Here is a 20,708-nt window from a genome sequence, read left to right on the forward strand (position 1 = left end):
GCTACACACTATTATATACTACATCCTTGTATACTGTTTAGATTTACTCGATGGTACTTTAAAGTTATGCATTATATGCGGAGTACGATCATTCAAGCTTATATATTTATTCTATTGATTTGTTTAAGTTTTTTTTATGAATTGCTCCGCCGGAACATTGTTGTTGTAATCCATAAAGTATTGTCATTATAATCAAAGTTTTAATTTTTTTTAAATCTTGTATTCCTCGCCAGAATTGAACATGACTATGATCTACAACGTAAGTCAAATATTAAAACATTGAACTTTACATAATATGCCTATTTGCCTATATAACCTACTAGCTCTTGCCCGCGGCTTCGCCCGCGTGGAATTCGGTTATCGCGCGCTGTTCCCTCGGAAATTGAGCATTTTAATAAAAAGTAGCCTATGTCACTCTCTGGCCCATAAAATATCTGTAAGCCAAAAATCGGACCAACGAAAGACGGACAAACATACAAACGCACACACTTTCGCATTTATAATATTAGTATGGATTAGTTATTTACGGTGTAACCCTAGCGTTGTACTATCACAACTTTATACTTATCGATGAATCAAAACTTAACTCATAAGGCCGAGCACACACACGTCGCATCGTACGTCCGGCGTCCAGTGATTGAAACAACGCGCGTGCCTCACAGTTCCGGACCCGTTCCGAGGGACTGATGACCGTAAGATAACGGAACGCGATACCACGGCGCGCCCTCGTGCTAGGGATGTGAAAACGATACATTTCCTTCACCTTGTGACAGTTTAATTGATTGACATGTTCGTAGGTCCTTTGCAAAATTTCACGGAATTGCAACGCGCTCTAAAACTGTAACTGGTTTTCTGGTATGAATAACTGCAGTTATGACAGGGGGAATTTGTCTAATAAGTTTCAAAACATTTACATTTTTTGCATGCAGTGTCGTTGAATTGTAAATTACGTTGAGAAATCTATTCGATGTAATATTATTTCAAACCGCAAAATCCACACAGTTAAGTACTTCAATATTTTTCGGATAAGATATTCATTCAGTGAGAGTTTGTGTCAAAAAAAATAATGTTCTTGCGCTCCGATAATATAATACATGACTATCACTCATTCTGCGTTTTACTGTCACTCAAGACTCGTTATAATTTAATTGAGGGCACATCCCTACCTGGCACGTTCTTGGGAACCGCCATTCATTTCAGCAATCTCACATACGTTGCGTAAACTAAGGGCCGTTAACAAAATACGGAATTATGGCTCATTATGAACCTGTTTGTCGAAATAATGGCGGTGATTCGTAGTACCTCGCCATGGGAGCCGGCCATAGCAAATAATGTCAATGTCCCATTGCTTTAGCGGTTTACTAACTAGTTTGTAAGATAAATTTAATTAAAAGTGGAAATATTGCATTTTTCGAATTTTATCACGTCTTATAATTTATTAAACGGCCTTTCTCGCATTGCTGTAAAGTGATAACAAACTGTAGATCTGTACTTCAACTTATGTTAATAATAAGCTTTTTGATAAACAAATTTTTGAATATAGGTACCTAGGTACCCTTTTTTCACGGTACTACCTACTGGATTATTGCATTGCATCGGAGCGTATATGTAAACCATTTATTTCAGGCAACACAGCCCATACAACAATTACCATAAAGACTAACATACATATAATTTATAGGAAACAAAACTATGATATACGTAGTTATATATAGTTAGGTGACAAAACGGACATGTATAGTGAACATGTTTAGTTTTAGTTTAATTTATAACTAAGGGACCCCCATACAACCCTGTTTATTTTTTTATTTAATTTTATATGTAGATATTTATTTAAAAAAAAAAAAACTACCAAGTTTATTGCGGCGCATTCTTCTTGGCATTGATGGTCTTTCCGAAAGCGCTGGTAGCTTAAAAAAATACATGTTTTACTAAAAGCGCCCATTACGGCCTATTTACAGAATAAATGATTTGAATTTATATGAGTGGAGTTTGAATATACCTACCTACGTTTATCATATTTCTACTCATTTATTTAATGCGAGTTAAAATCGATTAGCAAGATACCTAGTACTAACAAACATTTCTTACGTGAAGCTTAATAAAAGGATGTTAAAAATTAGATGAAGAAAAGCAGCCGGCAAACACGATCGTAGTTGATCGTAATCTTTATAAAACAAAACTAAATTCTCATTATAAAAATCTAATCTAAAACACATTCTCAAAGCTAGAAAATCAAAATGACAATCCGGCATTCGGGTAAGGAAGGATTATAATTTATAAATCTCGAGACGATGAGATAAAAACACAACCTTTCTTGGCGTTCCACGAAGCAAAACGTGAAAAAATAAACAATGAATCCGAGCTAAGGTCGAAGGCAGTTCATGAAAAAAAAACGGTGGGTCGTCATCGTACGAACGGGCACGAAGAGGAGACACCTGCGCGCCAGACGAGCAAGAAATAATAATTCGCGCAAAAGTCAACTCAGTACCGGTATTATACCGGCTGGCAATCGAACCTGCGCCGATACCCTGGACCTGCAGGAACAGAATCACAGATTCATTCCATTTTCAATATGCTGCGACTTTTCCTGCTGCAATGTCGTACACCTCTCATTTCGCTTTTCCTTATCTTGACTAACTCGAAAGCGGATGGAACAAACGGATGGATAGCCAAACGTACGTAGCAATATGTCTTCCAAAAGCTTTTAGTGGTAAATGACATAACAAAGGGCAAAATATCTCACAAATTACACAGTAACGTGTAACAAAGGAGATCACGTTGAACACAATACAAATCAATGGTCAACGGACTCTAGTTTCATTGAATATTAATAAAACATTTCGATAAGGTTAATTGAACCGTTGTTAGCTTATAAAAAGATACGGGAGTGAGGACGGCAATCGACGATTCAATCAGAACAATTAATACGATATTTTTTCCTACTGGCACCCGTATACTAGCAGATTACCCTTCGGATTCGATTAATTGAAGACCACACAGACATATCTCACTCGCACTACTAGTGTGTGTGTGTAAAGGACAGCAGTATTCATTTGTACGTGTCGTTTCTCAGTCAGTTCAGAATCGGGATTCTTGTGGGAATGACCATTGAAGGGAGAAACGTATTGTGTTGACATTGATAGTAACGTGAAAACTAACTGTAGCACAAGCGTGCCGTGTTGTAGGTACATTAAATTACATACTCCGGTGGCCAGGAGCTCATGAATGTTTTCATCAGCTTTTAATAAATATTCAGTGTAGCGTGCTTATTAGACGCCATTTGCTCGTAGAATAATGGATAATAAAGTTTTTTCGACGCAAGCTTAATTGCTGGTTACAAAAACGGACATGGGTTTTGAACTGTTACCTTTAACAAGAATAAAATCGTAAATCAGGAAGTGTTTTCTTTTTACGTTACCTATTTATGAAAATCATTAACGTAACGACCTTATATAAAAAATCTCAGAACAATATCTTAAGTTTATCCTAAGTATTTGTTTTGTTCGAATAGACGGAGACGGCATCACATTTAACCGTCAGTTAACACTAATCAATGGATGGTGAAACAGCCCCTTAATCTTTAGTTAAAGTTAAACGAAGTCTTTTTCATTTCCTCAAATGCGTATATTGATTTAGGTACCTACCTTAAGAGCTATTCTCTCAACGGCAGACCTTTGCAAATAATGTGAGGCAGATAATACGGGACGGAATGCAAACGATTATTTGTGTACATAATTAAGAGGTGTAGCAATTAAGGAGGGTGAACGAAATAAGGGAAATTGTATTTACCAACAAACATGACTTGAAGGAATGTTTTAAGATTTTCGACATATTTCTTCTTACTTGCTGAAAAGTTTAGTTAGTCTAACTTACCTAAAATACGAACGTTTCCTGGTAAAAAAAAACGATACTAAATTCAAATTCAAATACGTTTATTTGTCAAACAGGTGAAAACAGGTGGATATAAATGACAGGTAATTTTCAGTAAGTAACACTATGTTGCGCCATAAGGCATACAAATAGCCACAGTTTCACATGCAGCATGCTACTTACGAACAATTAACAATTCATAAATTTCTACTAATACATATCTACTTATATACATAATACTAGAAAAAAAAATAACGACAAGCCATAATATATATCATTGAAAAGGTTTTTTTTTTCATATTCTACAACTTTTTGTATGGCGGTTAATCTCGAATTGTTGTGTAAAAAAAGTTATGGCAAGTACTCGTAACTAAGTAGTTATTTCAATTGAAATTATGTCACAAACTAAAAGTAACAAACTAGGTTACCGCATCCCTAACATACTCGTTGACATTATAATAAGCCTTCGCAACTAAAATAGAAAATAATGTTTTTTTTTATTGTTTTTAAATATCATCTTTTAATATTTCTGCGGGAAGTTTGTTGAATATTCTTGGTGCCATCATCCCGAAGAAACTTTTTGCCATCAAAGCGGTGTTAGCAGGTTTGGTGTTAATTTTAAGACTTGCTATGTGCTTGTTATGTGGTGTGTGTGTGTGTGTATTGTGTGTTGTAGTATTTTGCTAGTTTTGAGTTTGTGAGAGTTGTAAAATTTTATATGATGTGTCTAGTAAATATATAGTAACAATGTTCGATATTTTTAGACGATAGAAATTATTGTAGGCATACCTAAAACATTTAGAAAAAAAAAACCATAACGCTATGAGTCTTTGAAAACACGCTGTTATTGTTTTCAGTTCAAAATGGAACATTGAATAGAAGTTTAATGTGAAAAGATTGCAGCATGACGATGAGTTGCTGCAATAATACGCCGTCATTATAATTTTCGCTTTCCCGCATTTTTCTTTTTCATCCCTCGCTCCATAGCGGCAACGTGGTCTCGAGCTTGCCTATAAATTGATTTCATTAATTTGTTTTGTCTGTTTTAGAAGTTCAGAACTGGAGATTTGATCTTCTTATACATTTTGTGGAAAAAGGTTTTTAACTTTATTTTGTGATACCTACTTAAATTTTTTGCTGAAATAAATGAAGATAAAGTACCTACAAATATAATACAAATTAAGTAATTACAAATTATTATGGCCAAACAAAAAATTTGCAAGAAGCAATTATATCTACTTAAGTAGTTACTAAACAAAACGTCAGATAAAATAATTCTTACGTCGCGAAAGAACACCGGCGATTATTGGATGAATGTCATCGAGCTAATGAAGTTAAACGATGTTCAACGCAGACACAAATTCCACACGGCTAATTAAAATAAAGGCCTCGCTAGGCGAGAATTATTAAGATTTATTATCAAGAATGTGCAAAGTAATCCGCGACAAGAATTGCGGTGTAACCGGACGCCGCCGCCTCCTCGAATAACACAATAGTTGCAACAGCCGTAATTGGCCTGCCATTAGGTGGTCCAACATCTTCCTAGAATACAAAGTGAAACCGCAATTTATACTTACCTACCTATTTAAGATCCGTTTTGGTTGTTTCAATGCCAAACTAGCTACTTATATGTACATATTATGTATAAAGAGAGATGTCAAAAGTAAACATTGCTTTGCTTAGTGATCTTGATTCATGTGTTGGAACATTGGCTCGTAGTAAATTTATTTCAAATACGACTTGGTAAATACATAGCCTCTCTACCTATATGGTTGTAACCGACCTCTTTTGGGCCAAACGTTCATTTGTATAAGCAGCAATGTGCAGGCAAATAGCGAGTCGTGAGGCACGTTGGTAATTAGGCACAGTGGTGCAGTGGTCCACGGCGTTGTTTCGGATGCGATGATGCGCCCCGCACTTCTAATGAGCGAGCTTTCGACTGCGCTACGCACCGCTCGTTCAACCGCGACCCGCCTCTATTGCGTTTTATGCACGTCGAATTCATAAACACTCACCCACTTACATATAAACTAAACATGTTTTTACTATTAGCATTATTTATTGAATTACAATTCTACGGTATTTAGACGAATGTCAGAGATAGTTGTTAGTATAGAAATAATAGGTATGTGGGCTACCTAATGCGCCGTTGTATTGCCACATGTAACGCACCCAGGCCACTGTTTATTTATAAAGTGTAATATAATATTGTTTACGACTATTGGCGAGAGATCTATTGAGACTATAGAAACGTGTTAGTAGATTTTTATTGATAGAATATTCCTGTTGCAAAATCTTGGTGATCTAATTTATAAGCATGGTGTACCTATTTACTACGAAGTGTAACAAACAAACCTTAAAAATCATGTGAGATGAAAAAAAAATCGTGGATAATAAACTAAAAGCATTAGAAACTTGTCAGAAATATCAAATTGCAGATGTTGATCGTAATTCGTTACGCTGCAATAATGCAATGGCACGAAGCTGGGCGCACACTGCACAGTGCAGCGCGGCGCGGCGCGGGCGCAGCGCGGACACGGGTGGCGCGTGCGCGCCGCAAGGTCAATGGCACGCGCCTCTCCCACTCGCACACCGGAATTCCATATTTAAATCTCGTCTGCAGAAAAATGGCGGTTGGCTTCATTCCGCGGCCGTGGCCGAGCTGTGTGTACCGAGAATTAATAAAACATGCCTTCTTGTTTTTCTTATCGTTTTTTCCGAGTATCGTTAACAACTTAGCAACAGTGTGCAGTTACGTTGCGCCTTCGGTAACTACGTTTACCTTTTTTTAAGGAAAATAAATCATAAATTTTAATAACAACATACCTCCCAAGTTTTTTGATGATCGGTAGCGGTATTTTATATGCATATCGAATGGCGGCTCAAAATATTCTACCTAAGTATTTAATTGCTAGTTATATAGGAATGTACCTAATCTTGAATTTGGTGATAGTTCAGTTTGCTGCAAATTCAGAGGTAGAGTATAACTTTAATAAAACAAGAAACAAGCTACGGAATGAACAAACAATTCAGATATTGTTTCAAGTTTGCGTTATTCAGGAGCGCAGAATAAGTACCTACGTGCGTAGCGCTGCGGTAGCGGCCAGTATAGTTTCGTAGCCACCACATTCCCCGCTACGGACTTGTGTAAATAACTCTAGCTAGATATAGTGGACCGCGGGCTCAATTACTTGGCAAAGTAAAAGCTAAGTCATCGCATCGGTAATCGAACGAATGCGGTTCGGGTTTTAGCACAAAAACCGTCTGGTATGTTACACTACACACGAACTGAAGTAAAGGGGATTGAATAGAAGCATTCGCTTACAAAGACACCGGCAACCAATCTTGTTTTATTGCGTTTGCTTAGCACTAGGAATGCAACTAAGTAAAAGAACTTTATTTGAATGAATTGTAACAGTAGTCTGTTTACTGAAGAAGAATAACAGTAATTCTACCTTACTAGGTCAGTTCTACTTAAGTATTTGATAATACTGAATTTAACCCGAAATCCTAACTAATATTATAAAGGGTGATTTTAAAATGAAGGTTATTGCAATAAAAACAAAACAAAAAGCAGAAAAAATACTAAATATTACGAACTAAATTAAAAACTAAGCTAGATCTAAAAATAAAATAAAATAAATGATAAAATATTATAAATACGAAAATGAGTTTTGTTATTTGCTTATATGTTACGTTTTCACGTTTAGTGTTCTCAACTGATCATGATGAAATGTGGTTCGATGCCGCGGTGTTAGTTTAACACCCTGGAAAGGACATAGGATAGTTTTTAACCCAGAAAATTGCATAACACTCGCGAAATAGCGATAAATGATTTCTCCGTAGACTTATTCGCGGGAAACAGCTACTTTATTATATTCCTAAAACTACCCTAGGTAGAGCAGAGCCACATCTGATAGTAAGGGAGAGTGTCTGAGTGTTTACTTCAAAACAGTAGGAAGTTCGATTATGTACAGTCAAGGGCAAAAATATCGACACGGCCAAAGTTGCAAAAATATGTATACACGGTCTTAATGTTAAGTGCATAAAGTCGTGTATACATATTTTTGTAACTTTGGCCGTGTCAATAAATTTTCCCTTGAATGTATAATAATGAATTTTTGACCAAGAAAAGAATAGGACCTACTTTATTTATCTTAAAAGTCAGCCGAGAAGCGACATCTCGCGAATCGAATTAATGAGGTGCCATTGTGGCTTTCTACCCACGTTCATTAAAAACTCGACAATAAACAATTGAATCGGGGATCGACGGACAAAAACCGGCAAAGAACACAGTCACACTTAAATTTAACATAAGAACAATGTGGCGAAATTAATTAAGGTCCCCCTGGAAGCGTGTACGAAGGAAACATTTTAAAGCGCCGATCCGCGGAGGGACGCGGCGGAGTGCAAGTCATCGACGCGGCGCTCGGATTTACAACGCAATAAATTTTAACCGAGAAACAGAGGAGCCTTATCTGCTAACAGCTCAAATGAACTGTCTCACCGAGCAAGAAATAACACACCGCCGTATCGCTAAATGCAGTAAACACGATCGCCGGCGCCGCCCAGAAAGCACAAGTTGCGCCAACTTATAATTCCTAACGAAACAAAAGGCAGTACATCAAAAGATTTACCAGCATGTGAATGGAACCAAGACGGAGTCGATGCGTAGTTTGTTACAGAGTTGTAAACCTCATTCGACACGGCTCGGGAGTAATGTTAGTTTAGGTAGCAGACGTGTGTTCCTATCAATCAGCTACATTGTCTTCGTCTTGCCGAGTCGCTGCGAGTGCGAGAGTAGTATACGGATTATGACGTTGTGTATTCAATTAACTGTTAATGGCCTCTCGTAAGATAACATCGTTTCTTATACTACATAGAGCGTACACAGTCTACGTTACGTGCTACAGTTAAGGCTATTGAGACACAGTAGAGATGACGCAATCTCCCACGCTATGAAAAAGGATTATATGTTTATAATCTTTTACAGAACTGGGGACTGTATTCCGTACGTTTCTTTGACAAGTCTAATGCACATTGAGGCCGGCCGCTCATGTTTACTAATGTCAAATGGCAGTGACATTTAGATGAGCGGGTTATATCCTTTCCGTGGGCGCCGGCCTCGCCGCTCGGCCGGAGGGTAATGAAGTGTGTCCGCTCAGGAATGGGTGCGCTAAGTGAAACGATACCGGAGATGAGGCCGAGCATGCCTGCGTTCACATTTCATCTACGCCGATCAGCCCCGCCTGGCCGCAAACTGAACCAATACTTAGCCAAATGCTGTAGCTGTACGAGTACAGTTAGTACCTGACTTTGGTTCAATTTAATCTGGTACATCTATTTCCGTAACTATAAGTCATTCAAACAATATAAGATCGTGCAGTTCAAACTCCCGAAACTTAAGCTAAGTAAAGCTTTAAACAAGTATTTTTGAGACAGTCGAAGATAAAATGTTTCCCACTCGCACTCTAGCTCGTTCCTAGCAAATCAAATCATTTCCAGTAGGTCACAAACGGCCTCTTTTATACGTCACCCTGATGACTTTACCGCGCGCTACGGAAATGACATCTGACACTGAGACGCGGCGACAGTATCAAACGCTGCTTCAAATAACGAACTTACCAGATATTTACATTTTGATGTGTATAGGTACATTTTCCAGTATGAAAACTGAAATCACAGTGTTTAACAATAAGGAAACACTGTCATACGAGTTCGTATCAAGTTCCAACTAAATTCTGTTATGAAAAAGGCTTTTTATGGTAAGGTTACCGTAAGCAACGTCGTTAGTGGTGCACTTATAACATCTACCGCTTTTCATTTCCATTCATAAACTCTTGCTCATTGTTGACAGAATAAAAATAACGAGTATATGCGCGCATTGTAGTGGGGCACATTACATATTTACCCACATGTACAAAGGCTTAAGGCGCCTCGGAAACGAGCTCAAATTAAATGCAAACATTGTACGTAGGCACGCATAAAAACAACGGTGCGGAATTTTACAATGATATATTACTTACGGGCGTTTTTTGAAAGTAAAAGAAAATGTGTTCGAAAATTAAATGGAAGACAGCGTCCCTTGGGCGAGGGAGGTGAGGCACAATCAGAGCTCGCCAATGGATGGCAACCTTAAATACCAACCTTAATTGAACTGCTTCCGGGTAGCGGGCTACATAAATACAACTCCACTGCCGGGGCATTCCTCCACCTCCGTCTAAATACCTACCTACTGTGAATGCAATTCCCTTGATGACTAGCAAAATAGTAATTAAAAGACAATTTCTGAATTATCTGCATGCCGTAGGGTGAGTTCATTTATGAAAGAGCATTATCTAGTTTTGACGGCAAAAATAGCAGATCGGGTTTACAAAATTAACCGGGTCCCGATATGAGTCAGATATTTTACATTGTTGCTGGTATTTAGCCCTTTAAAATGTAGTAACATTAACTTGTTATTTGTATTTTAATTCTGTTTTTTATATCATTTTGTTTTTATGATCGACATCTACCTACTGCTATCTGCATTGTTGTTTTGATTCTGCTTTCGCCAAAGCTTTATTAAATCTTATCTCTAAACGTATAAAACCACTAGCTCATCCGCAAAATTGTATTTTTTTTTTCTCATTTGACAAAGGGGAGGTTTACTTGATAAAAACATTGTCTGTCGAGAGATAGCGTTTCGCATGTTAAAACGAGGTCCGCATTTTAATGTAGCACAGGCAGAAAAGAATAAAAGATGGCGCTCCAAGTAAATCGTACTTTCGTGTATTTGGCTCGGGGCGGTTCGTAGCACGCATACGGAAGCTGGAACGCTGCTATAACTCTACAGTACAATGTGATCTTACATAACCTCTTGTCGGGTTTAAAGTTTGAACATTCTTTTAGGCGTGTGTCTACATAGATATACGATAATTATTTAGCCTTTAAAGTCGGTTGCCCCGACTTGCCCCCCACCCCGTTATACCCCACTCTCCCCTACGCGCGCGAAAACTCCCACATAGCAAATATCATCGAAATCGGTAGATCCATTCCCAGGATCCGAAAATAAACAAGAAACTATACCTACACGAATTGCTCGTTTAAATATATGTATTACATTAGATAGATAAGAATGACTCACTGCTAATAATTTTGTTATAAATACTTAATAATCACGTCTACGTAGTAGCTTCTATCAGCAATTAATTCGTCTATAAGTGTATATAATAGGTAAAGTTGGTGTTCAGTATCTATAACTTGAAAGTTGTAATAAAGCAATATCATTCATTATCTTACCAGTATTTGGAGCAAGACTGGTACTAGGACAACTCTATTTTTACCAGGAAAAATATAAATATGGGATCTAGGAGATACTTTATTCGCACTTGGAGGTGTCTTTAGTGCTTGTGCACGCATTATAACAGTTTATTACTCACTTAAACGACATCTAGATTTAATTTGCAACACAGATACGAGTATAAAGCACAACATTGTACGATTATAAAATTTGAATACAAGTTCAGAGAAATAGCGATCTGCAGTGGGAAATTACAATGTTGGAATAAATCTTCTTTCGCAGAATTAATCCTCGAATGGAAATTCGAATGGGCATAAAGATGAGATGGTGTCGTGCATTGAGAAATGTTACGGAAGTATAAAATATTTTGGAGAGCGATGTTGGGCGGCCCGGACGGCACCGGCGCGCGGCCGGCGCCCGGCACGGCGGCGCTCGCAGGAAATGAGGCTTTCTGTCCTTCGGGAAATTGTTCCCCCCAATCATAATACTTAGTAAAATCTCTTTGCTTTCAGACTTTAAAAATGATGGAAGTTTTATCTTTATAAGAGAATCGTATCAAAGCGATTCTGGCCCAGTCGGGAAGGACGTAATGAAGTGTTAAATACTCCGAAAAGCTTTAGGAGCGGTCGTTACAGTACACAAATGTGTATAGTTTTTTCAGGATTAAAATGCAAAGTTATTTGCAAAGTTTCGCTTCGGTCGGGGGAATCAAAGCGGCCTTTGATCAGGCGATTTCCCAAAAGGTTCGAGATGGGGCCGATAGCCGCCGCGCGGCCGCGCCGGGCTGCGCGGTCATACTAGCCAAGGAAAAATATTTTTAAAACAAAATAATCCAAAAACGTTGCAGAAATACATTAATTATGGAATACACTGAACTAATAATAAGAAAAATAGAAATGTTATACTAGCTAAAACCGCGAGCTATCTACATATATGGTAATTGTTTTTAGTTCAGATATGGACTTCCGCCAAGTAACGCCTGATTCAAATAACTAAGTATCTACTTAAATGGCTAAAAAGCCATACATATTTCTTTTCCCAAGTTAGTACCTATATAATTTAATTAATCGTATTGTATTGTATCTCTTTATTGTACATAGAACATATGAAAATTACAGTTAACAAGAGAAAGAGATGTACAAAGGCGAACTTATCCCTCAAATTTGAGTTATTGCTGAGATTAAGGTTCAAAATTGATTACGCTTCGTTGATGAGTAGGTACGTAATTTACTTAAACCTATGAAATAAAAAAAAACAGGACATTTAGGAAGGAAATACACACGATAATATTAAGTAATACGCTCATAATAAACGGTGTGCTGGATAGGTTGGATTGTCCAGTGGTGCGGCACTGGAATTTTGTCCACCTGGGTGACAGACCGGTTATCTTTGATGTCAAGTAGGTAGGTAAGCCAAAACCTAGGCAAATCAATTTAATTTTTAAGTTTCTATCTTTAATTATGATTTTATTATGGTTATTTTATGCAACTTTTGACATTTAATTATGATTAATTTATTAGAATTGTTTGACTATTTTCATTTGATATGTTAAAGAGAATGCAGTACTAACCCTTGAATTAGACTTATGTATTATTAATAACAAACTATGGATCCTGATCTGCAAAAAAGCATTTTTAATTTTAATACCTAATAATAGTATTGTGAGCAATTATTAAAATTTGCTTCTACTCTGTATTCACAGTATTTTTCTTAATATTCCAAATTATTTTATAGACAGCTTACCTATTGCAGGCGAAACGAGCTTCTTAGACTATCTAGTTCCCATTTGAAGACAGGTCATTGTTCCATTGTTCTTTAAACGAGCAACGTGCAATTCAAATTAATTCTAAAGTTAAGCACTTAATTGAAATTCTGTTTTAATCCCAACACTTTAAGTTCACTATTAAGAAAGAATCTAATAGAAATTGCAATCATTATTTAAAGAACTATTGTGTCATGAACTGCTATCGACGGATAACGTCAGTAACTCAATGTTCAACGAAAACTACACTTACATCGTCGTAGGAACAATGTTCAATAAATCATGACATCCCTCCTAATAAATATGAATACAGTATCAATCACTTTTAATGCGTCGTAGGTAGCTATTTATAGATTCTTCAATGAAGTGTAGGGAAGTGCGGAGGCGACATTGTACGCGGTCGGCGCTACTCGCAGTACAAAGGAGCAATTGACGGGCTGTCCAATAGCGAACGGAGCCGCGAGGTGGCATACCTCACCTCACATTACGTCAGATGATCTCCATTTCCTATATGACATGTGTTGATTGTTCCATATGAATCGCACTCATAAAATCTCACCTCACAAACAATCAAGTACCCACAATTTTAAGGAAAACCGAATTTTAACATTCAAAACCAGACGGCGATCAAATAGAATTTCTTAAACTTTAGTAATAAAACTTAAACAAATATAAAACTTCGAACAGAATTGGGTTAACATTGGAAATCTTGGACGAACTACGTGACAGGAAGAGATCGCGGTTAAGGAGAAATGAGTGTCAAACTTGAAAGTTTACGATGGCTCTAAGACGAATCTTTTCGAAGGAATTAAAATTGAACCTTTATCATTTTCACAAATCGACAATGCCATCCCAGCCTATATACGTCCCACTGCTGGGCACAGGCCTCCTCTCAGAACAAGAGGGCTTGGGCCATAGTTCCCACGCGGGCCCAGTGCGGATTGGGAACTTCACACACACCATTGTATTGCTTCGCAGGTTTGTGCAGGTTTCCTCACGATGTTTTCCTTCACCGTAAAGCTCGTGGTAAATTTCAAATGTAATTCCGCACATGAATTTGGAAAAACTCAGAGGTGCGAGCCGGGGTTTGAACCCACGATCCTCTGCTTGAGAGGCGATAGGTCAAACCACTCGGCCACCACGGCTAATTATCGATCGACAATGAAAGATTTAAATTTTCCAATCAAGATATCTATTAATAATGGGGGAAAATTCCTAGTTATATTCCTAGATCATGTCATGTCGATTATAGTAGGAGTAGCGCAGTATGTGTCACATTTTTGTCCATCAGAACATGAAGAAGGCAGCGTCGATAAGTTCAGTTCTCTAGACCACTGCGCTGTCTTGTTTTCAATGAATAAGTAATTTTAACGAGCATAATGAAGATAAAACAACTTTATTCCATTTAGAGAGCATGCTTGCCGATCGCTGATTTATTATTTATGGAAACATCAGTACTCGCGTATTGCGGAGATGAAGCAAAGGAACATCAAATAAACGAGCCAATATCGAAGTTACGCTGGGGGCGGAAGTTTTATCTGTTATTACATTAACGTCACACCAAATCTGGTTTGTCCGAACTAAGTCCCATCAAATAATAGCGCCCGCAGCGTACGACGGATAGCGATTTCATCGAACAACCGGGATGCGCCCAATTCTCGCCAATAAACATCTCCGATATATCGACCTCAACGTCCCGTTTCAAGCAATCAGCGCTTCTATTTACATTGTACTAAGAGACAGAATCGGTTTTGTTTATTACTTACCATACCCAGTAGCACATGGGTATGTACGCACTGATCTCCATAGAGTGATGGAGGTGCGATCACATGAATGTTCTATGTAGGCGTTTAAGATATTGGGCTTTGAAAAATCTAACGTGAGCGTTCCGTGCTTTATTTATTCATGGGCAATATCGTTAAAGGTTTTTCTGAGTTTATTTCGGGAGGGAGGGGTATACATCCTTGTGGCAAGATTGGAGACGTTAGCCGTCGTGAAGTAGTCATGGCGATGCAGTAAGTTATAATGACGACATCAGGCGACCTCAGGCCGCGAGTGATTCACCGGCGCCTCGCATTCCTCCCGCGGCCGCATAGGTAATAGGAAATGCCACATTGCAATAAATTTGCCAGGCCTAGCCCACGTCTATGCTAATAACTTTGATGCGCATTCTTTGCATTATTTACGGCTTATTTTCACCCACCTAAATATCCACTTACATTACACCTACAACAACACTAGGAGCAAAGTTACTTGAATTAGAAAATGATAATTAGTTGTTATTACCAGTAACTAAACTTTTTTTTATGCAAGATGAACTAAATCTTTGTTAAAACAAAGTTCGGTTGCAACCGTGCTGTTGTTGTATGTACAAGCCTGTAGGAGTGTATTTTTTTTCATATCTTAGGTTTTCCACCCATGAGTAGATATACCTCTGGTAAGCAATCACAGCCACCCATAGACACCCATAACATTGATGAAATAATAATTATCTGAGAAAAGAATAGCCAATTTAGGGTAAAACCAGATTAATTTTTTGAGTTGTCTCTCGACTTTCAGTCGCGTCATTTTTGCTGCATTCGGTTTTATATAAAAGTCCGGTTTGTGCCACACGGTGTCTCAAAATGAGTTGTACACGAATAGGAGTTTTGTATGAAATAAAAATTACGCGAACGGAAATACGCGACTCACAATTCAAAAAAATCCGCTCGTCTGGCACTCTTAGTAAAAAAGTATTTTTTTGTAAATGTAGAAACTACGGAATGTAACGAAGTAGACTATTACAATCACTGTTGAATTCATGAAACGACTAATAAGTAACCAGAAGCATGCGGGTGAGTTACGAGTGGATTCCGAAACAAATCAGCATGCGCCCGCGCAGCGCTTTCGCGCGCAGCCGAGTTGTTGGAATCGATCACGGACCGTTTCATCTGATTTCAACCGTTCATTCATACGATATGAATAAACATTGGCGAAATTAAGAAGTACATAAAAAAAACGGCCAAGTGCGTGTACCATACAAAGGATAAACATACGAGTACTTATGGTTGCGCATATACGCGATATGACACACCTTACATCATGCAAAATTACAGCTTTCTAGTACTAACGGAGCTAAACATATCATTCCGAAGTTGACGACCGCCACCCGCAACCGCGACCGGGTCGCGCGACTCATTGTTTAGTATGAAGTTAACTATACCAAGTATGTACTCGTAGAAGGTTGCGCGACCCGGTCGCGGTTACAACAAACAAGGCGAAACTTTAGAAATTTCACTCTACTCTACTCTACGACACACTTGTTTTTTTTCAATCGGTCAAAGCATATTGGAATAGATCCCATTAAAGAGTAAGTTCGCTTTTATACGTATTATTGCTATCTGTCAATTAGTGTATTTTATAACAATAACGTATTATACAATTAATTTACTTGCAAGGATACGGAACCTTAAAAAATGCTTCTTACTGTGCAAATTTATGATCAGTTTATGGTTATGAACTTATGAAACTCCTAAATGATACAACCCGAGTTCTTTATTGCGATGATCGTAATTACGATTATTTGTTTTATGCCGTGTTTTATGGTCGTCCTTGTAAGGATTAATTTAGTTTAAAAGTTGCTTGAGTGGCGCATGGCGTAATAAAGATTGAGATCGTATGGGAAAAGTGCTGTCGTATCGGAAGATCTTGTACCGATTAATTTTCGAGCTGTTTCAACTAACTTTTTAAGACATAGGTAGGTAGTAGATTAATTTTTAACTTATTATTGCATTTTTAAAGAGCAGAACAATACAATATAAATAAACGCGCGATAATTGCTCTATCTTACCTAAATAAAATTATATTCTTATAATACAGCTAAACAGATAAAAAAAAACCCTACAACCGACTCACGATTGATTGGATTTTATTATATCTATGTTGATTTTCAGTATATTTATGTCTACTAATCGTCATTCCGTTTAAACGTTATGGTGATAGAACGAAAACAATACGTTTTTTGGATCCCCCTTTCTTTCTTTCTTGTAGTCTCCGTATCAGTTAAACTTAAAAACCTCAAATTCGGAATGAAAAGATAAATGCCAAATGTACTAAAAAAGCATGCTCTCCCCTTTGCTCTTTTCAAAATAACAAATGCACAGTTTTACACTTAGTACACATATTTGGCTTCAAGGCTATCGATATGTATTATTTCAGCTACATAAACGCAAGATAACTAATAATTAACCCTAATACTAAGTGACGTTGATAATTTTACGGTTATTCATTATCGTTCTTGATAATATCACACCTCGTTGTTTGAAATCACTATACAAAGCAGACGGTGTGAATACCGTTTAAGTAATTATTTTATTTGTATGATAAGTAATGTATGTAAAGAAGACCACAGAAATGTATTGTCTTCCCATGATTGGATTAATACATATGTAAGTAGGTAGGTAAGTGATGAGTTTTTTATTCCATGCAAGTATTTAAGTGAGAACATGATTAATCACTGTATTATTATAAGTGTGTTTTTTTACAATTAATTCATAGTTAATAATTGGTAAGTATTGTTTACGTTGATTGTTTGGCCTCTTGTAGTAGAGGCTCAGAGTCACGAGTCATTGACCTATGGTGAGAGCTATGCCTGCGCGATAAAATCCAGAATACGGAAATTCGCCTAAGAACAGAAAAATCCTCGAGTGGCGGGCGACCACGAACCGGAAGACGAGGTGTTGGCGGGTCTTCCACTAGGTGGCCTGACGACTTCGTGAAAGTGGCGAATTGTCTTTGATTGGCTTTCTAAAGGGGAGGCCTTTGTTCAGCAGTGGACATTTCCCGGCTGATGATGATAATGATGATGATTGTTTATGTTAAACATAGGTAATGTGTTTCTCGGTTTCCTGGTTATGGGTTTCTCTGAAGCAAACCGCTGGAGTAAACGAGTTCTTGAGTGGAGACCGCGTCTTGGCAAACGTAGTGTAGGGCGCCCTCCGGCCAGGTGGAGTGACGATTTGCGAAAGGCTGCTGGTAGAAGCTGGATGCGTCTAGCCGAGGACAGGGCGCAATGGCGCTCTTTGGGGGCAGGCCTGATGAGTGAGTGAGTGGGGTAATGTGTTGTAACGATACGTTGTAAAACTTATTTTGCCGGCTACGCGTGATGTTTGTGTGTGTGTGTGTGTGTGTGTGTGTGTGTGTGTAAGTAATTTACTTAAAGGTATTTACTTAGGTACTTAGGTAAGTATTAGGCTAGGTAGCCTAATAACTTTTCCCGCGGAAAGCAATGAACGAAAATAATTCTTCGTATACGAAGCTAGGTAAAACAAATACTAATATGAAATCAGCATGTAGGTACCATTAAGGGATGAACGAATCCATAAAGCCGTAACGATAGGCCGAATTTAACCATTTGGTTGCAACTGAATTATATTTGAAAGCTACGTATGTATTACACATTTGGCGCAATTCACTTAAACAAAAACAAGGAATATTCCGGACGTAGCCATCCCTAAACTTTGACAGGCGATCACGCGTCGCTGCTCTTCGTCCGAGGAACGCGAAAGTATCTTGTGTTTTGCAAGGCTATCGCTTGGCAGTCAATAAGGTCGACGATTGGTTACCGTACAAATATTTACGCCACAAGATCGAGCATGATGCGGTCACTGCAAACACGATACCGATGCCGACCTCATAGGCGCCCTGTGGATTTTACAAAATCCATTCGTAGTAGGTATTGCTTTTGTGTTTTCACTCTACCACATTCTACCAGCCATGCAGCCATCACACAAACTCTATAAAGATGGTCGCTATGGTTCTATCCCGTCTAAAGTCATTCAAGCGAAGGCAGAAACTTTTATTACTTCCATGACCCTATATACATTGAAATACAGTTTTTCTAGCAGACGTGACCTCATTGCGATGCCTCATTGAGCTCCTTATAGTCGTTATAAATTATTACCGCTGTTAACGTTTATAAATCTTCTTCCTTTCCTGTTACGTAATCGTAATATTGCAGATTATCCTACAGAATTACGCACACTCAATGTTATCATGCCTGATAATCAGCTAAGCGAGCTGTATGGCTGCACTACAGAAAATAATACCAGTTTCCTTCCTTGGAACGCTCAATACGGTGATATACCACTAATAAGTCTCACGTTTCTATTACCCGCACACAGGATATCCTTAATCCAATAGCATTACCTCAGCAGTACGAATTGAGTAAGCCTCTCACATATGCTTCTGAATGGCCCAAAATTAATGCTTCGTACGTACATTGGTCGTGCGTCCTAAGCCGGCCCGTGATTGGTTCGCCGTCACAGCGCGATGCGGGCCGACGTTATGAACCCTCTGATTTAATTAAAGATTCCGCCAGAACGCTGCATTGTCTGCATTAATAGGCAAAGAAACCGATGTGTGAGGATCGGGAACCTGTGGTGGCGGTAAGTCGCCAGATGTAAAATTAACGTAGCGAGTCAATCTAATTATGAGAATCTAATATAAGTATCGCGTTCATTTGGTAACGCTTACTGAAAGAAAATTTACGAAATAATTTGCGTTTAACCGCGGCTTTGCTCCTGTGAACCATCTGGCAGTTGAATTGACATTGATAAAAAGCAGCCTATGTATTATTTTCAAGATCCCAAATTCAATATACCAAAACAAAGATCAATATACCAAATTACACACATTGCGCAAAAATGGGACACACACAAATTTTCGCATTTATAATATTAGTAGGATAATATAAATATCGTTCAGTTGTGGCTGAATGAGTCGCCGGTTGACGCCGCCCCAGATAAACCCGCTTTTACTTACGTAGATGTGAAAAAATTTAACTCTTGTTAACGTAGACACATACCTGAAACAGAAAACATAATACTATGACATAGCTGTACAGAAAAGCGAGAACGTTTCCTGAGCAGAAAATATCTCAAGTAAAAGTAAGCATCACGCTAAGGATGTAACAGTTGGCAAGACTTGAGTACAAGAGTCAAGCTAGAAAGAAATAGTTCCAAAGCCTTTTCCAATAAATGTCAACGAAAGGGAATTTTTAAATGTTCTAAGTGTTAACAGCTCGGCTGCTCGCTCGCTGGCACGGAAAGTTGGGCGAAAATCCCAGGTGACTTAACACTTCGGATGTCTACTCGCGCTCGAGACTGGCAATCACGACGGGACTTCGGGGGGCGCTTCTGACATGAATTTTATAAAACCGCTTTACTATCTTGTTTTAGAGGGTCGTCAGTCTCCATTATTAATGGCGATCATTACCGAAAAGGTTGCTCCGATGTGAAAGGCCTATTCAGGGCACGCCATTTTTGCGCTGAATCAATTCTACTGAAATAGGTGGAATGTTTCGGTTAGCAATTGATTACTCCGTAGCACTACAATAAATATAAAAGAACGTGCCCAGGGAAAACAGGAGAATTTTTGAATTTAATTTTCATAGCGGCTGTATTCGGAGAAAAAGCTTAAAGTACCTAAGTAGTAGTACGTCCTAACTTTTAATGGTTGCTTCATAGTTTGTTAGCAGGTACAATAATGTGTTATAGTTATGTGTTACTACAGAGGCCTCTAAATAATTCGAAGGCAGTCGGGCACCTGCAGTCGACGCCTAATGGGCCCAATTATCGACGACTTTGCCACACGCGGAGAAGGCCATTACCCCTCCTCCCCTTTCCCGCCTTTACGATTCCTTTAAGCGTTCGTGAAAAGTATTCCACGATGTTGAAGAGAAATAGCTTCTGAAACGAATATTTTGGCACTTTCGATGCATTTCACCTGTTGGAAAGGAATCAAAGGGAATTG

The 20,708-nt window shown here is 38.2% G+C and overlaps 1 protein-coding gene across 1 annotated transcript in view; it reads right to left on the reverse strand.

Annotated features, from left to right (window-relative positions):
* shep (RNA binding motif single stranded interacting protein alan shepard) overlaps window positions 1-20,708 on the reverse strand; it is a 169,399-nt gene that overhangs the window by 73,550 nt on the left and 75,141 nt on the right.

Source organism: Choristoneura fumiferana, chromosome 17 (genome assembly GCF_025370935.1).
Source record: "Choristoneura fumiferana chromosome 17, NRCan_CFum_1, whole genome shotgun sequence".
NCBI classification, from domain to species: Eukaryota; Metazoa; Arthropoda; class Insecta; order Lepidoptera; family Tortricidae; genus Choristoneura; species Choristoneura fumiferana.